General features: G+C 33.8%; 1 protein-coding gene across 3 annotated transcripts in view; it reads right to left on the bottom strand.

Moving 5' to 3' along the window:
- Positions 1-12,461, bottom strand: part of Slip1 (SLo interacting protein 1) — a 198,075-nt gene that overhangs the window by 9,055 nt on the left and 176,559 nt on the right. The window lies entirely within an intron of this gene.

Here is a 12,461-nt window from a genome sequence, read left to right as displayed (position 1 = left end):
CTTGAAGGGAACATAGAGACACCTCATCGTTCCTCATAATTGCTTTCTCGTGCTTTAATGTCCAATTAAATAAATAACTCGGCGAAAGACGTTGTCAACGGATGCTGACGACGAGAGGATGGACAGGGGTAGATGAGGATGGGGGTGCTGAGGGCGCGAAGACGTCGTCGATCAAAAACATAGACGGATTAATTAAATGACACGCCTGATGGTCTAAATTAATGCACGTAGGCCGGTAATTAATTTTCAAGAGTAACCCTCGTGCGACAAGTCTTTCCTTACAATTCGGCAAATTGGTTTCCCTTCTTCTCGGACGACGTTGCAAGATCATTTTAATCTTCCGAGGAAAAATCGGAGAGAGTAAATCGGGTAAAATTCTTCATAAATTAATAAGCATTAATAACGCCTCTTAATTGTCAGCATAATTTTAGATATATTTCTTGCTTTCAAATAATTAATTGCAACATCGAGAAAAAAAATGTCAATTTAATTTAATCGAACGCGAAGCAGACTTTGTTTTCATTGCACAATATTAGACATTTAATATCCTGCAGAGAGCCATTAATTGTAGATTGATACGTATCGGTTTAGTGCTCGGACGATGGGCTCTTACTCGTTCTCTCTAAATTACTTTCTGGGAGGGACGACGTCTAATTAAAGGACGTAAACGTCCACGTGAAAAACGCCGGTCGGACCCATCGATTGGACGCGCCGCTCTGGTCAAGGAAGTTGAGGCGCTTTTGTACTCTGGTGAAAAACCCGAACGATATAACCCTCTATTAACTCTAATTCCTCCCCCGGGCACGGTCATAACGTCCGATCAAACATTTGCCTTCGCCGGGACGCCCACGCTTATACCCGGGTACCAGGTGGCACTTAATTTCGCACTAAATGCCAGGATTTAAGGATTTGAAACGGGACAGAGCGGCGTAACGAGCCGAGGACCCTCGACGTTTCAATTTGGAGCTTACAAACCACCAGAGTGTATTCCTACGCCGGATAATGATAGCCTGGCGGTTTTCTCTAATCGTGAAAAATCTTTTCCAAGGGCTCCATCGAGGACTCGCGCTCTATGAAACCCTAGTCTGTATAAATCATTGTTAAAAGGTGACACGCGAGGGAGGAAAGTTTTATAACGATGGCATCTTTTATGGCGTTGCTAGAAACGTAGAACAGTTTCAAGTCAAGTTAAACGCGAAATGTCAAATAACGTCAACGTGTTTTATGTATTATATATAACATATGCTTGCCATGACAATTATATGGCAAGAAATTATTACATTGGTTTTTTCCTCTATTTTTCGAATTTAAACAATTTTTCCCAACATGTTACTTTTTCTAGATGTCATCACGATCTGGTAACAATGACATTATATAATGTCAATCTGTGTATATTTCAGACAAATTGAAAATTATATAATTGTAATGATGAAAAATCATTTCGAAGGACTCGTACTCTATGAAACTCTAGTCTACATAAATCATTGTAACGTGATAATATTTAGAAAAAGTAACACGTGGGGAAGAAAAATTTTATGACAATTGCATTTTTTACGTTGCTAAAAAAATAGAAAGAGAACAATTTCATAAAATTAAATGTCAAATAACGCGTTGTATATAACTTATGCTATGATAATTATATTACAAGTAATTATTAAGTTGCTTTTTTTTTGTTCTTCTATACTTTTCTAATAAATTTAAACGTTATACAATGTTTTCCAACATGTTACTTTTTCCAGATATTTATCACAATCTGATACAATGACATTGTATAAGCTCAATCTGTGTATATTTCAAACAAATCGAAAATTATATAATTATATAATTGTAATATTTTTATTAAAATTTATATATTATTTTAATTAAGATTATTATTACATTATATATTTTTTATATTATTTTATATAATATTTTATTACAAAACATTTGAGCTTTTATACTGATACACATAATTTAAAACATAATACAATAGTCATAAATCGTTCAACTTTTGATGGAGTACGGGTTTATTTGCCGAATGTAGAATAACCCGTTACATTGATGGCTATAAAAAATATCGCCAACATGCATATACTAGCCTATCGCGAACACTTGAACTATGTAGTTTTGATTGTGTCCACGGTCGGTCATAAAATGGAATTTCTAACTGCTCGCTTGACCGTTAATTTCCAACGGGGAGAGTCGAGAGATTCGCAAACATTTACACTTCGCCAATCGCGATATTGCCAAATGCTGATGAATTTCTTCCCTATCAAAAGATGGAAAATCATTTAGATTCATTTGTTGTGTTTAAAATAACGAGTAAAGTCCAATCTTTTTCGTAATTTTCTGCTCTATTCATTTAAATATGTATTTCTCTGATTGAAATTATATTTACACATATATAAGAAAGAAATAATTACATTTAATTAATTATTTAAATTTTTATTTATAATTATATATATATATATTTATTTTGAAAATAATTACACGCGTAAAGATAAAAATGATTTATTTTTAATCGCACATCGTTTATATGAGTGATTTAATTGAAAGAAAAAGGTAGATATCAATTTTATACTTTGAAATTCGAAAGCGCAAGAAATTTGACTAAATAAAAATTGTTTATAGGCTGTACTTAAGCTAACAGCATTTTCACATTGCAATTATGCCGCTCTCGAAATAATCTACTCATGTGGAAAGCAACCTGCAATGGCAGTCTTTCAACTTTTGTCTAGACGTTCTAACGCTTTGTCTTCTCCTCGTTGTCGGTTTCACAGACGAAAGCCATGAACAATGAATGGTTTTGCCACTCTACGCAATCTATTAAAATTAACGAGCTCTGGCGTGAAACGTCTCCTCGTGAAATTATTAATCCCCCAGTGATCTGTCGTTCATTACTTTTTCATGCGGGCTATGAATCCAACAACAAGATTATTTGTGCTTTCTTTAACTTGCGTTCAACGTAGTATCTTTCGGTTATTAAACAGAAAAGTATAACGCTTGTGTTACAGGACTATCATATCATTAAAATTAATGATATTCGCGCGCTGATTCGGTTAAAAGACTTTCCGATTTTCAATCGACTATTTTCAACCGGAAATTTTGTGCTTTGAATTCTCTACCGATTAGGTGATTCGACCTTTCATCACAGTTGCACGTAATGTCACATCATCAGCCAGATACGAATTTGTAAATAATTATCTTCCCGCGCGTCGGTTTCCTTTTATGTCTCTCGTACAAGCGAGTGTCGTTGCATTTCAATTAATAAAACGCGAAATTTTCATAAACGTGAGAAATCCAACGTTCCTATAACTGAAAATTTATCGGGCAAAGAAATAATATCTGTAAATAATTTCTTTCCGTTTAATTTAAACGGACCGCTTTTTAACGATTAAAAAAACATAAAGATTTTTATTAAAATTATGTAGGTATATACATATATATGTCGTAGCCAGATTATAAAATCCATTTTTTTATAAAATGCCTAGACGTTTTATAAAGTGCGGCCATATTCTTAAATCGTGCTTAGATTTGAAATATTTTACAATCTGGCTAAGAATTTTAATCTTTTTATAAAATGCTAACAAGCGACCCGCCACATTATCAAATAAAATGATTGTATATATCGTTTTAGATTCTGACTGGTTTATTTCAGTCGTTTTATGAACTGTCTATAATAGTCTATAGGATAGCCACTTATTTATAGAAAAGTAATAGGTTTCGTGTATTTTGTTAAATAAGAAAATTGTTAAACTTATATAAATATATTTATTAATAATATTATTAAATTTTATAAAAAGTAATATAAATAAAATCTTTAATAAACTCTCTTATTAATAATATTATTAAATTTTTTAAAAAGTAAAACGTTTACTTATTTAAACAAGGACCGACAGCATGACTACGGCTGTTGCATTTCATTTTTGATTTATAACAAAGACAACGTTTGCATAAAACGACTGAAATGAACCAGTCAGAATCTAAAACGATATATACAATCATTGTATTTGATAATATGGCGGATCGCTTGTTAGCATTTTATAAAAAGACTAAAATTCTTAGCGAGATTGTAAAATATTTCAAATCTAACCACGATTTAAGAATATGGCCGAACTTTATAAAACGTCTAGGCATTTTATAAAAAGACGGATTTTGTAATCTGGCTACGACATATAAGTAACATTATTATATGTTTATAATGTCTAAAAGTTTAATAACGTGAAAAATAAGAGATAAATGAGCTCCTTTTAGTATGCTCATTTTCTTGCACAGTTTACTTCCTTTCTTAAAAAAAAAATCAATTCACTAAAAAGAGACTAGTACATTGTTTACCCGCTCCTTTGTTGCATTAACGCTTGGAGAACATGAGTATCTTGGCGTACTTAGCTTGAGTATGCAAACTGCTTTTTGTTCCTTTCAAAAGAGGATACGAGGATGTCTTGATACTAACTAACATAACGAGACGTTTCTCTCGACTACAATTGCTCTTGTTATGCAAGGCACTTGCATACAATTTTTAACTATGTAACGAATATACTATTAATTTTACAATTCAATTTTCTTATGAATACATATGTATAGTTTAAACCTGTAACGTACATCATAATTAAAACTGTAATTTTTTTGTCTACCAAATATATGTATTTGTAATAAAATAATATTTTGATTTCTTTGCACAATATCTTTAAATGTATAATATTTTAATTTTTATTTCTCAACGTCGTTTGCATTTTTAGAATTGAAAGAAATATATAAGCGTTTATCTGGGACAGAAAAGTCTATGTAAATTCCGAGGATCTTTTTGAAACTTTCAAAGACCGAAATACTGAGTTATGTAAGATATGCAGGTACAAGGATATCTTTTGCCAAAGGTGCAAGGCATGAAAAGTGCGGTTGACATATCGTCTTTTCTATGCAAGGTGACGCCTTTATCCGTGACCTATGAACTTTTATAGAGAGAAAGAGAGAAAGAAAGAAAGAAAGTGAGAGAGAGAGAGAGAGAGAGAGAGAGAGAGAGAGAGAGGCAGAGAGAGGGAGAAAACAGTCTAAAAAAGGCACGGTAACTTGTTCCGTGTAAAAATACATTGCATCGTTTTCCCTCGCTTCTTTTCCGTTCGATTGGGCGACATTCTCTCTCGAACAGCTGATCAATATCCAATCAAGGGAAGCTGCTGATCGACCGCTTGTCCATCCGTTTATTACATTAGACCCTCAAGGGGACTCTGAAGCACTTTGCCGTGAATATTCGAGCCTTTGACGGAAGACGTACGGCGTAAACCCGATTAAGTAGTATTAAAAAGACCCCTCCTCGATTTTAGGCGCGCCCTTCTTATGGTACAACCCTTCGTTAGAGACGCCCGCTTCGTCTGACAATTTCGAGGTGTTGATGACTACTTACGACGAAAAAGTAGACAACGCGGCACAATTACTTTATTTTTAGCGTTTTATTATATTATTCATTATAATATTATTATTATTATTATTATTATTATTATTATTATATATATAATAAGTATATTATATAATAATTATTATATATATTATTCATTATAACAATTATATATAATAAATTATAATAAATATAATTAATATTTATTATATTATAATTATATAATTTTGTGAGAAACGACACGAATCAGTTTGACATTTCTGAAACGTAAAAATAATTCTAGATCGCGATTATTACTTATATGTAATATATCTCGGATGTACTTTATTTGAGTAAAAAAAAAAAACAAAAAAAAAAAAAAAAACAATTTTAAGATATCTCTAATCGAACGAAATATGGGCAAAGTGAAAAACGAAAGGAAAAGCATAAGGAATGTCCGCGGATATGGCGTCGCGTCACGATAATTCTTCCGACAACGGCGCCCCGTGTTTCACTGTGTGTACCCCCCACGTGATTTACAATCTCTAGGACTTCGTATTTCATCCCCGGGCTCGCTTTTCTCCGTACAAGAAACTCTTTCACGGGCTATCGGCTCTCCCGCGTGCTCACCGTCTGTTGCTTCCCTCGATTTCTTTATTTCCACCGCCGCGAATTCGCCGATAATAATATCGGAATGGGCAGCGCCAAGGTCTTTCAAAGCACAAAACTATTTCCTACCGCTTAATTAAAAAAGTCTTGCTCGGCTCGATATCAATTTCGTGTATTACTTTCGCGAGAATGCGTTCGCATAGCTATCGACGTTCCGTTCGCGCGAGCTCCAACATTTTCAATTAACCGAGAGGCTTCATCTTATTATACGCTTCTGATACGATCCTCTAAACATCAGATTATTTCGTGATTAATCTCGTGACAGTTAATATTAGTAAATGTTGCAATAGCTCTTCAAACGTAATTAAATAATCTTTTATTACATCGATTTTATTTTATTTTCTGTTTTTCTTTTAGAAATTAAATAAAAGCGATGCTTTCTCAATTTATTCGATTTATTTAATTTTAATTTTTACTTAAGGTTTTTAAAGTTTGAATTAATTAATTTTAATTTATATTCGATTACATTATAAATTTTATGTGATCGAACAATTTTTAGTTATCTCATTCTCGATAAATTTATGTTCCTCGCGATCGATTCATCCGACCCATTTCTGTGAGCGATGACAGACAAATCGATCCTCCTGCCACGTGGTTGCCACAGAGACGCGAGAAAGGAAGAAAGGCAGAAAAACTGGCAACCGACTGTCGAGAGAAAACAACGAGGGTCGCGCACGCAGTAGCAAAGGACATTTCTGTCGACAAAGAAACCAACGGCAAAAGCCGAGAGACCACCATCCAGGAAAACGACACGAAGTCGTCCTTTCCGCAAATACGACAGCTTCAAGTAACGCGCCAGGTTTTCGCTTTGAACGAAACGAGACCATATGACAATTGATTTTAATTACCTGCGTAGGAAAGCAGGTCGTATTCAGATATATCCGGCTGGACGATCATTATTATTCGATAAAATCAAATATTATTTAATTAAATCTAGTAAAAAAATTCCCTGCTCTGGCAGACATTTTTATTCAAAATTTATAAATAAACAGAATATTTTAAAGACTTTTAAATACAACTTTCTCTAAAATAAATATTTTGTCGCATACATTTTCTAATATTTTTTTCACTCATGCGAAGAACACATTTTATAAGAAAGGCATTTTTCAATTGCATAAAATTTTCACTTCTTATCATTAAAAATTACGAAGAATATGTGTTGCATATTTAAGATTTTGTTAAGATATTGAATATATAAACAAAAATAAATATATATTTATAACATATTGTAATAATTTCCTTGGCTTGTTGACTGTTTACAAGTAAAATTAGAAATAATTAAAAAAAATTTTTTTTTAATTTTCTGAATCCCAATACAATTTCCTGATAAAAGAAATTCCTGAGAACTCTCATGTTTTTTTTGAGAGAATAGATACCCTGATCTACGACCTGGACTTCTCTTGTTGTGTCGATGTCTCACTTATACGCAGCAAAAATGCATCTTCCACAACAAATTGCGTGTAAAATCACATGTGATTCCTGCCACTTCGATCGCCAATCATTTTGGAGACTCGGCACATATAAATATATAGGTACACCATTGCTTATCATGCTTTTAATTCCTGAGACAAAATAAAATTCTAAATAAATAGAGAGAAATCTTCACTAAACTTTAAAGTTCGAATTAATTAATTTTAACTCATATCAGGAAGAAATAAAATATGTATCTAGATAAAGAATTTAAGAAAAGAGAAAAAAACCGCATATATGAATGAGAGACATATAATATATATATATATATATATATATATATATATATATATATATATATATATATTCATCGTATTAAAGAGATTCCATTAGTCGCACGCACACACGCGACAATATATAATTTCCTTACAAATGTCCTGTGTTCCCTCTCTTTAATTTTTTCCGCCGCAATGGAATATTTATTTGACGCACAGTGAAATGTGGAATGGAGAAATGGGGGGAAAAAAAAAAATGTGAACGCGTTAAAATGCAACAGCGCGTTGTTAATATGCTGTATTCTTTGCGCGTTTTTTTTCTCTCCTGCGTCGCAAGAATTTGTCGCTATATCTTAGGGGATTCTCAGCGCGCATCTTCCGGAATAAGCGACCTGGCGATAAAAACCCGGAGATTATCTGCGATCCACATTTCGCGCGCGTATCCCTCATCTTAGCTTTCGCGTTTTCTTGCCTCGACGACGTCCTGTATACACGGTGCACCTATTTGGATCGCACCTGGTGCCACGTGAATACTTCATCGAGAGACAAAAACCGTGGCAAGGATGACGGACTGTCTTTTTGTCCCCCTGGTCGAAGGGTTCGTTCACGGCTTAGCAAATCCAGTGCGGGGATGAAAAATGATATTTCACATAGCTTCTCCTAAAATAGATATATACTCTGCCACTGTACACTGGCGATTTTATATTTATGACTTGAGAACATTCATTATGGATGATCATTATGCAATATGCGCTGTCACGAAGCAGGATGAACGTATTAGCGCAGAGAGGCAAGAGATGATTAAGTACTATAATAACGATAATGGGTGGCTTAATATTTTGTTGAAATATTTAAATAGAGATATTCGCAGGCACATGCGCGCGCGGCGAATGGTGATGAGAGGGTAGTTAAGTTTAAAATATGATATTATAATTAATATCTTTCGCTTATAAAAGATTGTCTGTATATGTAAATTAATTCTTAATTATAAGTACGATTATATTTTGAATTACTATTTAATAAATATACCATTTTTTCATTAAAATTCGCATTTAATCCTTAACGCGAGAAGAAGTTTGCCGGTGCTGATTAAACAAATTGCCGTCATTAGACGCTTTAGACAATATCATTTACTATATCGTAGAGTGTGTTGGCGTAGCTTACTTATATATTCACGTAATGTAATTTATCTTAAACTCCAAAGATGCCAACACCGTTATATTATATTATAGTATTATTATAATATATTTGAATATCTAAAAAAATATTACTCTGACAAGAAATCAAATATTATATGCAATCTCTGGTTTTCAATTTAGAATATAGAGTTGGAGCTGTTTATCTTATCTTGTATATAAAGGGCAGGTTATAAAGCACGATATACATACATATATGTATATCTATCACAGATATACGAAAAAATATAGATATGCTGCAATATAGAATCACAGCATTATTGCATTCAAATGTCAAATATAATACAATTCCCTCGTAGCAGACTTCCCTTTGAATCGTTTACAACAAGTTTTTCATCAAGATTCCTATATCATTCGAAATGTCTTATGTTAGACACATGTAAAGCTTTATCACTAAAGAGATTAAGTGTTAAAACGCATTAAAATAAAAAGTAATTTTAATTTTGTTTTATATAATTACAATGATGTACATGCATAATAAATATATTAGGCAATGCATACATAATATCTAACAAAACCTCTGTTAATAATAATAACCAGAGATGCGAAAAACAGAATATTCGATATAAAATTACTCCATAAGGTGTTAAATATTTGATATGATGAGAATAACAATATTTGATAACGACAATAAATCAATTGGAATTTGTTTGCGTCACGTGTTGGGCGTAATACTATAATATTCATATGACATGTGTGTATAGATAGTGACAATCTGTTCCGTATACCATTTCTTAAAACGCGATTATTTTCTACATGTAATTAGCGATTTCATTAGCGATTCATTAATTTTATAATGAAAAGTTTGTAAACATCGAAATAACTATTTATTGAAACAAATATTTCGCACAATGTATTCATTTAAAGCGATGGCAAATGGCAATTGTAAATTTACATTCCGTTGCAACGGTTATTTACATAACCGATAATTATTATTTCCTTAACAATTTGTGTATGTGTACATATTTTGTGTACTTGAATATAATTTCGGAAATCAAGATCGATCGATTGACTAATGATTAATTTTTGATGCATTGAATATTTCGAGTATTCAGCATTTTTGTTGTATGATTTTACAATATATATATATATATTGTAATTTATTTATTGTTTAATAATTACTGTCAAATAAGTTATTTTAGAAAAAATGTATAAGTTTAAAAAATAATGTAAATTTACAAGTCTAAATAATGATGCATCATTAATAGTGGATAGAAATTGATGCAAGACCTTTCACGACGCGGACGTAAAACCGTGAGCGATCTATTGGTCGGGTGACAAAAAACCAGAGTCGTTTCCCGATAACGTCGATTAACCGGCGCTCTAATAATTCGTTTGGGGACTTAACCGGAGTCTCATTTCGGTGGTCGCACGCGCCAAAGGGGAGAGGTCTCGGGGAAATATTAATAACCGTCATAAATTTTAATGTGCTCTCTCCGCGATGGTACTCCACCTACCATCTCCCCTTTACCTCCCCCCCCCTCTCTCTCTCTCTCTCCCTTTCTTTCTCTCTCTCTCTCTCTCTCTTCTCTCTGTTCTCTCTCGACACGACCTTTCCCGAGGCCGAAACATTTGCCGAGATCCGTTGAAAATCGGGATTAAGCTATAAATTTCGCGCGACGGCACGACGGCATGCTCGGCATGCAAATTTATTCGCAAATTCGTTCGTTACTTCCGAGAGTGCCCGAGTAGCCTGAGGACGAGAACCGTCGTATGCCTGCGACCTGCAGATCCTCCGTGTAACTTTCATGCCGCAAGTTTAGCCGCTTGGAACATCACCCACTATAATCGGTAGTCGGGTAGTATTTTTCGGCGAAATAATTTGCAATGGAAAGTGCAGGTTGAATTTGTTAGATTTAATGAAATCGGCAGGTTGAGTATTTAAATCTCCCCGTGGCGTGGAAAAAAAATTTTCGTATAATTCGTAAGAGCGTGAAAACTTTTCAGAGCCGCCTTCGCGAATTTGACACGCGAGGAAGGCAGAGTTTGAGGTCATTTATGTACCGTCTCTCTCTCTCTCTCTCTCTCTCTCTCTCTCTCTCTCCCTCGTAAATAAGAATTTTTAAAATAAAAATTAAAAAATAAAATTTTCATCAGAATTTAAATAACGCACATACATTTTCCTAATAAATAATATATGCGAAAGGTAATTATATACATCAGCAAAGGATTTTCCATGTCATTTGTAATCGAATAATTATACGTTTATTACAGAATTATAACAATTTATACGCGACTCACTTGACGTGAAATTCGATGTCACGTTACAATTGGCAATTCACAAGGTCAAAGTTAAAATTGCATAAAGCGAGGGTTTTGCAGACGCGGTTTAACAGGATAATGATATATTCTCGTCGAGCGATGCGCCGCGCCGCGCCGGAGAGCGATCGCGTCGCAAATTTTCAAACGCTTACACGAGTAAGTAATAATTTTGCGAGAACTCGGGTATTACGGATTTCCATTTCCTGTGCATAGTGGCTTTACAAGGCTGGCAGAAACAAGCCCAATAACCGTTTCCCCGAGGCACCCGCGCTCGACCTCTCGATTTTATTACCAACCAGGAAATATCCGCGGCAGCGGATCGTATTTTTCCCATAGAAATCCCGCGTCTTTTACGACCTTTTTAGTATTTTCAACCGCGATGTGTATATATTTTTCACCGCACTTGTCTGCCACGGTGATATTTCAATCGGATAAAGTACCACGTGGCGATATTTTAAGGGACTTAATTGCAGCATAATTTAAAAAGCCTGAGATGTTTACATTTTATTGAACTAGTGTCAAAATTACAACGTAAAAAAATACGAGATTAAAAAATACTTTTGCTTCGATTAACTTTTATAATGTTTTTTAAGAAATTTTGTAGATTCAATTTAAAAAAACTAGCTTTTATGTCATTTTAAGTAGACTCTCTTTCTTTTTAATTAAAATTTTTGTAAAAAAAAACATTAATTTTAATTCTCTTCAAGAATCCATAAATTAAAAAAAAAGCAAATACTTAAGAAAAAAAAAAAAAAAAAAAAAAGAACGGTAACAAATTAATTGTCATACAAAGATATTTAGTCTTCACGATGTACAATATTATTGTTATTAATGAAAATAGATATTTTTAAGAAAATTTTTTTTATATTTATTTATGTATTTAAACATTTCTACCAATCTCATTAAATAATAAAATATATTAATTTATGCGTCCATATTGCATCCAGTGAGTAATCCTGGCTCACATATCTCGCCTGGCGTGCCGGCTGTTTCGAGTATTTAAGCCGAGCATATCAGCTGTATAATGGCCATATAACGTGTGATCGCATTTGCACGCGGTCGGGCGATTGTATCCGGGACAGTTACTCCCCGCCGATCCTCTCTCCCTCTCCCTCTCGCCTGATGTCCGTTTGAGAATTATTAATCCGATGTACCGACGGATCGGACGCGCGTCGTCAACCATGGTAATAACACGTACGATACCGTATCTGTAGCGTATCGTGGCATTACGCTAATAACTGTCGCTTACATCAGATACATCCGGCGATTTGCGCCGTTCATATCCGGATGTGCGAACTA

Source organism: Anoplolepis gracilipes, chromosome 16 (assembly GCF_047496725.1).
Source record: "Anoplolepis gracilipes chromosome 16, ASM4749672v1, whole genome shotgun sequence".
In the NCBI taxonomy this organism is placed as follows: domain Eukaryota; kingdom Metazoa; phylum Arthropoda; class Insecta; order Hymenoptera; family Formicidae; genus Anoplolepis; species Anoplolepis gracilipes.
Note: the sequence above shows the minus strand (reverse complement) of the source record. Positions and strands in the feature narration are given on the sequence as shown.